General features: G+C 39.1%; 1 protein-coding gene and 1 long non-coding RNA gene across 2 annotated transcripts in view; both read left to right on the top strand.

The window, feature by feature from the left end:
• The window catches only part of LOC145480888 (uncharacterized), a 42,291-nt gene that overhangs the window by 16,772 nt on the left and 12,208 nt on the right, over positions 1–13,311 (top strand).
• On the top strand, positions 2,180–7,731 carry LOC145482398 (uncharacterized). The gene is made up of 5 exons (XR_014048771.1): positions 2,180–2,283; positions 3,745–3,821; positions 4,046–4,108; positions 4,798–4,849; positions 7,715–7,731. It is a non-coding gene; the product is annotated as an uncharacterized LOC145482398 (long non-coding RNA).

Genomic DNA, 13,311 nt, shown 5'->3' with positions numbered 1-13,311 from the left:
CGAGAAAGACAAGAAATTCCGAGGATATCAATTTTCATATATACCTTGCTATTTTACAGTGGAACCCCGTTAATATGGTCACCAACGAGCCATTAGACTGTCCACAGTCCCCTATTTTTCCGTGAGATCGTAGATGTCAATCGTCGAGTTCGATGGGCGGCCATCTTGGTCTCTTGATGCGAGCGAAACTGTTGGAAGGTCCAGGACTGTGATTAATCTTTCGTTTTACGATCACTCGCAGTGCGTTAATTGCATAACGAGGCCCCGTTAGGGGGGGTAACTATGTCCTCTGTCTGAAATTCGCCACCAGCCATGTCGGCATTTCGCAAGATTCCTATGTCGCCTGTCGGAATTTCGTCTCAGAGGAGTTGTGTCGGGAAGTTTGACCTCGTTCGATTAAAACGAAACTACATGTATAACAAATCGCGATACCTTTGTTTATTTAAAGAAAAGAAACAGACACAGTGCTCTCAAGTTTCACGCATTGAGCATGAGGTTCACGTAAACGAATTCAATCTTGCGCTCTCACACTGAAACTATTATTTCTCACGCATTGAAGGTTCCTTGCTGTTTTAGTCAAGTACATATATAATTAAGTATCTCTTTGGATATAATTTACTCCTTGTACGCTTTGCACTTGCTTCGAACACTTTTCAGCAGTAGGAATTCTTATGCAGAGCCAGCATTTCTCCGGTCAGTGAGTTTAATGATTACTTTATGGTTACTTTTAAAGCATCACATTTCGACTCAAAATGAAGGAAAAGACTTCTTAGCTACTTCAATTTTTCAAAATTTTCTAAGGGCTGGGGGCATGCTGAAGGCCTATTGGGGCATGCCTTCTAAAGGCTTGGGCATGCTTTCGAGCGCTGAAGTTGCTAACTTCCGAGGGGATGTGGGGGCATGCTCCCCCCGGGAAATTTTGAAATTAAGACGCTTGGAATTGCCAGTCAGTGTTTGGACCTAAAGTACAATCGAACCTATGATTATTTTTTACCATGTTTATGTTTAACAACCGTTCTTTAAGTCAAAATCTCAACGGCCTCAATCAGATAATCTCTGCTATCTATAATCTTCCTTTGAATTTATGTAACCCTTATCTTCTGCTGAAGACGATAAGACCTTGGCAACTTTCCTCGGTCTCTCTTTTCCTTCCATAATGCCATTTTTGATAATACAGCTTCATATTCTTTTACTGGTGACCCGCTAATAAAAGTATGAAGCAGACGGTCGAAGATCTCTTTTCTTTTTCCTTAAGCGTGTTTTTAGGCGTTTGAGTGCACTGCTCACTCAGCTGATAGTGAGAAAAAATGCTCAGCAATGACGGACTCGATTTATTCGACGTGGACGTTTTAGCATATATAAGAAAGCCTGGGTTTCACGACCCGTCGACATCGGGCGTGAGAGAGGAAACCACATTTAAAACTCTGGAAATGCGTCTTCACTTCGACTCAGAGGTTTAAAACAATCACTGCATTCTCAATTCCGAAATTCGTTGTCGGTCTATCTTGCCATTGGTGTCGCTTTCCCTATTTCGCTGTAGTAGTCTGTCGTTCGTCGCCAATTCATAGCTCTCATGTCGCCGTTTCAAGGCCATGTCGCTTGTCGGAATTTACCCCTAACAGGGTCTCCAGAACCAAAACGCTTCTGTTGGTTAATCTTTGAGAAACATAAAACACAATACGTTAACAGCTATAGGGTTTTATGCATGGTTAAGGCAAAGAGCGAAAAACAGACGAGGAACTTTGTCTAGCTTGATAACCATTTCACTGATTACAAGCTATGGTCACCCAGATATGCTTTGAAAGTTATTGGACATCAAGCCGTCAGTATTTAATAGCGACTGGAAATAGAAAAATTTACTTCCCAATGTTTCTATTTGGTTGTCTTTTGAAACATATATTAATTTCAATTTGTTTTGACTCAATATTGGACCTCCTATTGTCTCGCTTTTGGTGTCATTTTCATCACAACACGGTAAGTTTATAAACTGTCAGCTGTTTTTGTCTAATAGCGTTGGTTGCACATATAACAAGTATAGCTGATGCTAAATACTTTAAATTTACACTGGGATAGGTCATGAATACTTACGACTTATTTTATTCTTGTTGTAAAGGCTACTTTTGAATCACGCGAAAAGTTAAATCACGCGAATAATTGTTTGCAAGCATCATTTGCGCAATAGTAATTCGCTGAACTCTCCTTCTGTTCTATTTTTCAGAGGAAAAGGTCCTGTTATTGACGCGTATTCAATTTGGTTCCATTCTGGTCGACTAACCAAAACAAGTGAGTGTAAATCAATATTTTAATTACTTTGTTATTCATAGTAGACTGGAATCATTAAGTCAATAAACTCTTTGAACGCAAAGAAAGAACCCGGGAGAATTTGAAACACGGTAACGCCTGCCACAAACATGTAGTAATGGACTAATCTGAGTCAGTTGTAGTTAATATGTGACGCTGGTGTGATCGAAACGCAATTGGCAAGCTGTTTTAAACCCCTACTCTTTAACTCATCAGTGTTTAGAAACATTACCGAAAGCTAAATCAATTCCTCCAGTCACTGAGTAACCGTGTTTTGCTGTTTTTCATTCCGCACGCCGCCCCTCAATGTCAAATCTATCCCGCATTTTTTGTTGAAATAAGTGCATGCTGCTCCTGCCAAGAGTTTAATCCCGTATCTCGCATTCAATATTGCACCTATAAACTTCCATGCATGACGTATTATAATAATCAATATTTCCTCAAAAAGTTGCGAGCCCCTCCAGCGATTTTCGTAGTTTCACTTTCCAAAGCAAGTTCCGTGGTGGTAAGTACAGCTCCAGCTAACTTTGCATCGTCTGGTTTTTATCTTCACGAGTTATAATAATATAGAGCTTGATTATAATAGCCAGGTCATTCAGAACATCATTATGTGACGGTTAATTGCAAGCTCAGGCCACCGCTTTCTAGCTATCAACAAAGTTTTTGGCTCTGTCAGTTCTGATGTTTGTTACCATAAAAAAAAGGAGAGTTTGAAATCGACCAAATCGTGCGGAGTACATTATAAAGTAGAAACTGAGGAAAAGTCAATTCACCGCCTTCCATATTTTACTACAGAACGATGGCAAAAGTAGCTTTCGTTGATGTTTCATTTGTCTCAGAGCAAGTCAGTCTGTTTATGACAGGGACCGGCGTGGAATGCAAATTATATTAATCAGCCGACACAGAGTGAAATAGTAAACTGGACTAGTTTCTAAGCCCTAGAGGCTTCAAAAGAGCCAAAAAAACAAAAAACAAAAAAAGTGACAAGATTTATAGAGGAAGGTCTAGGATTGTGTAAAATCTTTCAACAGTGTATTAATTACATGGTAATAGATGTCCAACAGTAGCAATCAAATCATAAAAGATATTTTCCAGTAGTGTTATAGCTGCACTCGTATCTTTCATTCTTTCAGTGTATTCATTAGATAACCGAAACGTTTCTGTTGGTTAAATTATGAGAGAGAACTGAGTTAACAGCTACTGTGTTTTATGCACGGGTAAGCCAAAGAGCAAACAACAACAGACAACAATTGAAAGAACTTTCTCTAAGTAAACACCATTTTACTGAACATTAGCTATGTTAAAAAACCCACTATGCTTTAAAAACTTGTATCCTTTACCGTCAGTATTCAACAAAGTATGGGAATAGAAAAATGTAACTTACTTTCGAATGTTTTTATTCGTTTGTTTTGACTTCTTATTGGAACTCCTATTATCTTGTAGGGAAACTCCCTCAGAGCTGTTTCAGTTGCTATCACTTTGCGTTCCACTTTTATGAGAAGACTGACATACTGTACACGGTAAGTTTATGAACTGTAAGCTATTTGTGACTAGTCGCGTGCGTGTACACAAGATCTAGAGTGTACACTTAAAGAGACGACACGAATCGCGTGACTGATTTTCTTCCTGCTGTAAGCGCCGATAGCGAGTCACGCAGAAAATTAAGCCACACAAATGATTGTTTGGAATCACCGTTTTCTGCAGGAACAATTCAATTAACTTTCCCTTTTTGCTTACTTTTCAGGAGAAAAGACCCTGTTATCGACGCATATTGGTTTTGGTTAACTCAGGTGACTCACCGAAGCTAGTGAGTATGTATAATAATTTTAGCTTTACAATACAATACAATGCACACTTTATTTAGACACGTCACGTCAATTAGCTGTACAAGCTCGTTCAAAATACGTACGTGCATTCCTAAAATACAAAGATTTACGTAATTTAATTTTGACATGACATATTCGTAGTAGACTAAAATAGTGATGTAAACCGTTCACAGTCAATTTCCTTTTTCAACACCAAGTCAGAGCCTGAGAGAATTTGTGACCGCAACGTCGACGCTAATCACTAACTACTTTTAACTCTGACGTCATGTGTTTAACGACTAATCAAAACCAGTTATAAGTAGCGACGTTGGTGTGACCGAAACACGTTTGGCAAGCTGTTTTAAAACCTCCTTCTTTTAAACTCATTTGTGTTTACAGACACACCAGAAAGCTAAATTAATTCCTCCAGTCATTAAGTAGCCATGACTTGCACTTTTCATTCCCCATCCCGCCCCTCAATATAAAATGTATCCCGCGTTTCCTAGTTGAACGGAACACATGCTGCTCACCCCAAGATGTGTTCATCCCGAATTCCGCTTTCCACATCCCGCCTAGATTTTCAGCTTATCTCGCATCCTGTCAAGCTGACGTTTTGACACTCCTGAAACTTCGAAATACATCTTCCATCCATGACGCATTATGATAATCAGTGTTTTCTCGAAATTTCTAGGAACCCTTTAGCGGTTTTCGTAGTTTCACTTTCCAAAGCAAGTTCCGACGTGGTAAGTCCAGCTCTAGCTAACCTTTCATCGTCTGGTTTCTCTCTTAACTAGTTAAAGTAATATATAGCTGTATTATGATAGCCACGAAATTCAAACAATCATAAACTGATGATGAACTGCACGCTCTATTTTTTGGCAGTAAACAACAAAGTTTGTGGCTCTGTCAGTTCTGATGTCTGTTGCCATCGAGAAACGAGATTTTGAAATCAATCAAATCGTACAAAGTACATTCTATAGTGAAAACTGACGAAAATTTAATCCACAGTCTTCCATATTTTACAACAGAACGATGGCAAAAGTAGCTTTCACTAGTTGTCTTATTTCTCCTCAGAGCAAAGTCAGTCTGTCTATGACAGGAACTAGCGTGGAATGTAAATTTTATTAATCAGCCAACACAGAGTTTAGTAGCAAACTGGTCTGGTTTTCAAGCCCAAGAAGCTTCAAAAGAGCAAACAAAGATGCTAACATTTATATTGGAAGGTTCAGGACTGGGCACGAACTTTCGATTTGCGATCATACACAGTGCATTAGTTACATAACCAGAACGCTTCTATGGCTAATCTATAAGACAGAACTGAGTTTACAGCAATTGTGTTTTATGCACAGTTAAGCCAAAGAGCGAACAACAACAGAGAACAAAGAACTTTGTCTAGCTTGAAAACTATTATATCGATAATCAGCCATAGTGAAAAGCCCAATATGCTTTGAAAGCTATTGGACTTTACCGTCATGCATTATTTAACAAAGAATGGGAATAAAAAAAATGTAACTTACTTTCGAAATCTAGCATTTGATTTATATGCACAACATTTGAAACCCTTTGTTTTAATTTAATTTATGTTGACTTCCCATCGAACCTCCTACTGTCTTGTAGACAAACTGCTTCAGTGTATTTTTAGTCTCTACCTCTTGTGGTTTCACTTTCATCAGAAAACTGAACACGGTAACTTTATAATCTATAAGCTGTGTGTGACTTATAGTGTAAATGTACATTTAGCGTGATCTAGTTTACACTGGAAGAGACTTGCATGAATCGCGTGACTGATTTTCTTCCTGCTGTAAGCTTTAACAATGAGTCACGCGAAAATTTAAGTCACGCAAATGATTGTTTGGAATCACCGTTTTTTGTTTTTTTTTTAGTAGTAACAATTTGTTTACCTTTCCCTTTTTGCTTACTTTTTAGGGGAAAAGGTACTGTTATTGACGCGTATCGGTTTTGGTTTCACTCTGGTGACTCACCAAAGCTAGTGAGTATAAAAAATAATTTTATCTTAGCTACAATATATTGATAGCAGACTGAAATAATGATGTAAACTGTTCACAGTCAATTTCCTTTTTCAATGCAAAGCCAGAACCTCAGAGAGTTTGTGACCGCAACGTCGAAGCTAACCACTTACTACTGACGTCATGTATTTAAAGGCTAATCAAAACCAGTTGTAAGTAGCGACGTCGGTGTGACCGAAACACGATTGGCAAGCTGTTTAAAAATATTCTTTCTCTTTAACTCATTAGTGTTTCCGAGCACTCACAAAAGGTAAATTAATTCCTCCAATCACTTTGTAACCGAGATTTGCAGCTTTTCATCCCGCATCCCGTCCCTAAATTTTAAATGTTTTTAGACTAATCAAAACCAGCTATAAGTAGCGACGTTCGTGTGACCGAAACACGATTGGCAAGCTGTTTTAAAAACTCCTTCTTTTTAACTCATTTGTGTTTACAGACACACCAGAAAGATAAATTAATTCTTCCAGTCATTAAGTAGCCATGACTTGCACTTTTCATCCCCCATCCCGCCCCTCAATATAGAATGTATCCCGCATTTCCTAGTTGAACTGAACACATGCTTCGCAGGGTAAGATATGTTTATCCCGAATCCCGCTTGGATTTTCCTGTCAAGCTGACGTTTTGACACTCCAGACACTTCGAAATACATCTTCCATCCATGACGTATGATAATCAGTGTTTTGTCGAAATTTCTAGAAACCCTCAAGCGGTTTTCGCAGTTTCACTTTCCAAAGCAAGTTCCGACGTGGTAAGTCCAGCTCTAGTTAACTTTGCATCGTCTGGTTTCTCTCTTAACTAGTTGAAATAACATATTGCTGTATTATGATAGCCACGAAATTCAAACAATCATAAAGTGATGATCAACTGCACGCTCCATTGTTTGCCGGTAAACAACAAAGTTTGTGGCTCTGTCAGTTCTGATGTCTGTTGCCATCGAGAAACGAGAGTTTGAAATCAACCAAATCGTTCAAAGTACATTATAAAGTAAAAACTGACGAAAAGTCAATTCACAGTCTTCCATATTTTACAACAAAACGATGACAAAAGTAGCTTTCATTAGTTGTCTTATTTCTCTTCAGAGTAATTCAGTCTGTAACAGGAAGGCCTGTAATATACATTCTATTCACCAGCGACACAGAATTTAATAGTAAACTAGTGTGGCTTTAAACTAATCCAAGAAACTTCGGAAGAGCAAACAAGGATGCCAAGATTTATGTTGGAAGGTCCAGGACTGTGATTAATCTTTCGTTTTGCGATCATACACAGTGTGTTAATTACATAACCAAAACGTTTCTGTTGGTTAATCTATGAGAAACATCAAACACAATACGTTAACAGCTATTGTGTTTTATACATGGTTAAGCCTGAGAGAACGAAAAACAGACAGAGAACTTTGTCTAGCTTGATAACCATTTCACTGATTATAAGGTATGGTCACCCAAGTTTGCTTTGAAAGCTATTGGACTTTACCGTCTGTGTTTAGCACAGAACTGATATTATTCGATTGTTTTGCACAACTTTTGAAACTTATTTCAATATTAATTTGTTTTGATTCCTATTGGACCTCCCATTATCTTGCAGGGAAACTCCCTCAGTGCTGTTTCAGGTTCTATCACTTTTGGTTTCATTTTTATTAGAAGACTGAGAAACTGAACAAGGTAAGTTTATAAACTGTAAGCTGATTTTTAAGACTTTAAATTTACGCTGGGAGAGGTTTGCATGAATCGCTTGACTGATTTTCTTCTTGTTGTGAGAACTATTAGTAGGTCACGCCAAAAATTGAGTCACGCCAAAAATCAAGTCACGCGAATAATTGTTTGGGAGCATCGTTTGCGCAGGAGTCTATCTTTTTGTCGAGGGTCGAGGGTCCCGTGTCGAGGGTCGAGGGTAACATATATTTTTTTTCTGAGTTTTTTTTTTGTCAAATGTCATAAATCGTAGGAGTCGTGAATCCAAGGCTTGTCAACCCCATTTTACATGACCATTCAGTACATTTGAATGTGTATTTGCACATTATATTTGCTTTGTCATGACACACAAACGAAGAGCCCGGTGGGGGAAAGGTTTTCTAGTTCTTACCGTCGCTTGCAACTTCCGGTCAATCAATCACTTGGGAACGTTTTGGCGCCACTCCGCAAACACTTGAAGAGAAACAAAGTCAGCAACGCATACGGGCATTTTGTCTTTTGCAGTTTTGAAAATAAGAATGAGTGATAGGAACTTAGTAGAGGATTTTCTGTCGGATATCAGTTACTTAGCCCATGTGAAAGGTTCATCGAAGAAAAGAGGCAAGAATTAAAGTTCAAGCTTGAGGAAGCAAGCGCTAAAAGAATTAACAAATAAAGAAGCCTCGACTGTGCTCTGTTCTGTTGTAAAGCATGCAGGAACCGGTAGAGCACGAAAGAAGTGTAGGGGAAAACACGAGACGTAGTCGAGTGTTTTTCCCTAATTCTTGAGTGCTCTACCGCTTCCTAAGTGCTTTACAACAGAACAGAGCACAGTCGAGGCTTCTTTATTTGTTTTATGATAAAGAATCCGATAATTTCCCCACGCATTTGGCTGAATTTTCAAACCAAACTTTATTTTCCAAACGAGCAAAAGTGGCGTCAGCCGTGAACTGTTCTCCGATAAAGGACGCTAAAATAAGCCAATCATAATCCTTGTTAGAATTGTTCATATAATTTGATTGGCTAACGAAGCGACAGCTATCGATCATAAACTGGACTTCAACTAAGCTTACAGTTTCGAGTAGTTTGAGCGGCTTTCAAGAGAAGAACGATGCCTTCAAAGTTCGCTTTTAAGTTAATTTTTAAATACGGATCTAAAGGCAGGTCAAGGTTTATAGTCCAGAGGAATCCGGCCGTATCGTGGCCCATGAAAACGTGCACTTTTCCAGTGCAAACGCGGAGCTCAAAGCTTGCGGATGAAAATGCAAAATGCCGATTTGAATTTGAAAGGAGCCACAGTTATTTACGGCTTGTAGGCGCATGCAACAAGATTGCCCGAACTAGCTTAGAAGTTAGAAAGACTAGACGGCTCCCAGCACCACTACTCCGAGCACAGAAAAGAATATCCGAGCAAGCTTTGCACTGACCACTCGTCGGTTCACTTCACTGAGATGACCGGAGAACGAGCGTTACTACACTACATGTAAGTGTTGTTTGAGCAATTGAGCATGTTTACAAAAGTAAAGCTTCTCATCGTAAACAGAGACAGTTCAGTTGTTGTTTTCTGCCGTTGTTTTACTTCTTAAGTATAATTTCTGCCTTCGTAACAAATATAATGTCTTTTATCGAAGCACTGTTTAGGTTGAGAATTTGTTTATTTCGCTGTGTTTTGTTGGCGGGAATCTAGCAAAACTTGTTATTTTCGCGCAGTTTTAACACTACTGTTGCTAACAATGGTCTCTGTGAGCCATATTTACAACAGAAAAATAGCTCGTTTCCATTGATGCGTTTGTCTGAGTCACAGGGGATGTTTTATTTGGGGCAAATTTGTCAAAATTCCGAAGCAAAAATTTGAAAGCCAACTTACCGTCATCAACCCGTGCTCTGTTCTCTGATAAAGCACGCTCTTTCAGCCAATCAGAGCGCGCGTTCTATGGAAACTTTATTATAAAAGAACTTGAAGAAACCCCTGCCAAGGTAAGAGACGTAGCTTTCGCGCTTGGAAATACCGGTCAACGCTATGTAATTGTCATGTAAGAAAGCACACAGTGCGCACCTGCCGAATGATAAAATGTGAGTCAGTGTTTTTCTGCGGAGAGTTGAGTAGGCATCCAGATGAAAAACAGGAGTCTCAGGCGAAAAAAAGGGAAATAGCAGCATTAGAGACGGCCGCCGCGAAAATAGAACTGGATTTGAACTGGCTTTCTCCCGAGTAAAAATAGTTCTTGGAATAAACACATAGAGGAAATTTTACCCGAAAAGTTTCCCCATTGATTTCTATCATTCATTCTGACTAGGTATAAAATACTAGGTGGAAGATTGTATTTAACAAGTTTGAAGGATGTAGCTTAGCTAGAAGACGCTCAGTTAATTTGTATAATTTTCCATGCATTTGTCTTTTTTTTTTCCCGCGAACCGCGTCCACCCAGCCAAATTTACAGACAAATGTATGGAAAATTAGAAAAATAAACTGAGCGTCTTCTAGCTAAGCTACATCCTTTAAACGTGATGAATACCATTCTCTAGCTAGTATTTTAACGTTACGATCCACAAATTCTGTAAAATTCAATTTTGGAAAAAGTTATTTGCCATCGGATTCCCATACAAACACTGCAATTTCTAATATGTAGTCTATTTAAGCTCGCAAAACTCACAGATATTTTTCATCGCGACCCATCGCAAACACCTGCAAGTTTACCGAAAGAGAGTGGTAGTTTAGATCGCAAATGAGATTTTTTTTTTAACAGCGAATTTAGCGGAGGAGGAAAACAGCCTTAAATTTGCTCCCATCGCCTCCCGGAGGGGGCGGGGGGGGGGGGAATCCCTTATATGGGCTATGTAGGTATGTGCGGCCCCAAGGGGTATGGTTTTTCAGCCGTTTTGGTCATAAATACGGTATCGATTTTAGCCATTTTGGTCATAAATAGGGTATGGATTTTGCACTCTAGCCTTGATATGGGTATGTCTTTAAGAATAAGCCACTTTTTCATCATTATCGAAAAGAAAATCAACCACCCCTTCACAAATTATGTTTAAAGTAACTTAACATTGGTCTGAACTAAGGAACTAATTGTTAGCAGGTCTGAAAAAAGGTTTTGATTTAAGGGTCAGGTCATAAATAGGGTTTAAAATTTATGGTCGGGTCATAAGTAGGGTAGGGAATGTCGCAGATTTTGGTCATAAATAGGGTAAGGGTTTTGGGAAGCGGGCTGCACACCCCCACCCAATTTTTCCGGGTGTACCCTCCCCCTCCTCACCCCCGGGCATCGCCTCCAGATTTCACCTACAGTTCCTGTTTGATAGATGGCAAACGAATATTTCTCATCGCGCCCGTCAATATCACTGGAAAACAATGAAGCCAACACTCCACGAAATCGCATTGGCAGTAACACGACCTAAACCATTACAACGAGATAGAAAAAGAGGTACACAAACGAAGCCAGGGAAGGCGTTTTTATTTGTTTTCCACAATGAAAAATTTGAGTGAAGCTAAAAATGTGAAATTCGAAGCGAGTGGGGTACTTTGACACAACATTGTCATGATCAATACAAATGTTAACGCGAATCACATTCCGTTATCCCTGTATGTTATCTTTTTGTTGAAGAAATTAGAAGTGTAAAACTGAATGCTTGGATTTATTTCTACGCGGATAGCCACTCAAAAGTTGATGGCATTAGTACATCGGCCAAAGCATCCAGCGTGATGAAGTCACATGAAAATCGGACTTTGAATGCTATAGAAGGTTATAGATAAATAATCAGGGCTGTGATATATTATTAAAACCTCGACATGGGACCCAAAAAGATATCTGAATCGAGTAGACTACATAAAATATCTTTCTCGCTGTAGCAGAGACGTTTGTGATATGAAGTGCGATCATGTTAGCAGACATTAAACTAAATCGGGGAGGAACATGTAGACCGGTTCGACTAAGCGGCGGAAATTTAGCCTACAGTAAAGAGTAAAAGAACAAACCCAGAAAAAATATTACCCTCGACCCTCGACATGGGACCCTCGACAAAAAGATAGACTCGAAAAAAATATATATTAACCTCGACCCTCAACCCTTGACCCTCGACCCTCGACCCTCGACATGGGACCCTGGACCCTGGACCCTGGACAAAAAGATAGACTCTCCAAAGAAAGAACCCAGGAGAATTTGTAACCGTAATGTCGACCGTAATCACTGATTACCTTTAACTCTGACGTCATGTAATTTATGACTGATCATAATCAGTTCTAGTTGATGACGCTGGTGTGACCGAAACGAGATTGGAAAGCTGTTTTAAAAACTCCTTGTCCCTTTCACTCATCAGTGATTCCAAACACTCCCGAATGGTAAATTAATTTCATTTCTCAAATCACGGTGTAACCGTGCTGTTTTTGCTGTTTTTCATCCCGCATCCCGTCCCTCAATTTCAAAGCTATCCCGGATTTGCTGGTTGAACTGAACACATGCTGCTCAGGCAAAGATATGTTCATCCCGAATCCCGCTTTCCACATCCCGCCTGGATTTTCAGCTTGTGTCAAGCTTGTGTCAAGCTGACGTTTTGACACAGTAGAAACTTCAAAATACATCTGCCATGCTTGACGTATTATGATAATCAGTGTTTTCTCGAAACTGATCGAGAGTTCCTCAGGTGGTTTTCCTAGTATCACTTTCCAAAGCATGTTCCACCGTGGTTCATACAGCTCTAGCTAACTTTATATCGTATAGTTTCTATCGTAACCAGTTAGAATAATACATAGCTCTATTATGAAAGCCACGACACTTAGACCGTTATAAGTGACGGTTAATTGCAAGCTCAGTCAGTGTGTCTATGACAGGAACCAGCGTGGAATGTTACTTATATTAATCATTAAACACAGAGTTTAATAGTAAACTTGAGTGGGTTCTAAGCTCGAGAAACTTTAAAAGAGCAATCAAAGATATTAAGACTTATATTGGAAGGCTTCGGAAGGAACACAAGCTTTCGATTTGCGATCATACACAGTGCATCAGTTACATAATCGGAACGTTTCTGTGGACATTCTTTAAGACAGAACTGAGTTAACAGGTATTGTGTTTTATGCACGGTTAAGAATAAAGAACTTTGTCTAGCTTAGTAAATATTTCACCGATAATGAGCCATAGTAAAAAACCCAATATGCTTTGAAGGCTATTGGACTTTACCGTCATGCAGTATTTAACAAAGAATGGGAATCGAAAAAATGTAACTTACTTTCGAATGCTTGCATTTGATTGTTATGCACAACATTTGAAACTTTTTGTTTTAATTTAATTTGTGTTGACCTCCCATCAGACCTCCTATTGTCTTTTAAATAGATTCATGAGTGTATCAGAGAAAACTAAGGTAACTTTGTGGCTACCCTTGGTAATGATGATACTGGCCTTGATTTGGTTTTTATTGTTGGTTTGCGTTTGTTGGGGCACCTATTTACTAAAACAACAGTACTGTTTCTTCCTTGTCTCTACTTTTGGAATGGGTGTATTGTTACAATCTAATTAC

Source organism: Orbicella franksi, chromosome 1 (assembly GCF_964199315.1).
Source record: "Orbicella franksi chromosome 1, jaOrbFran1.1, whole genome shotgun sequence".
NCBI classification, from domain to species: Eukaryota; Metazoa; Cnidaria; class Anthozoa; order Scleractinia; family Merulinidae; genus Orbicella; species Orbicella franksi.
Note: the sequence above shows the minus strand (reverse complement) of the source record. Positions and strands in the feature narration are given on the sequence as shown.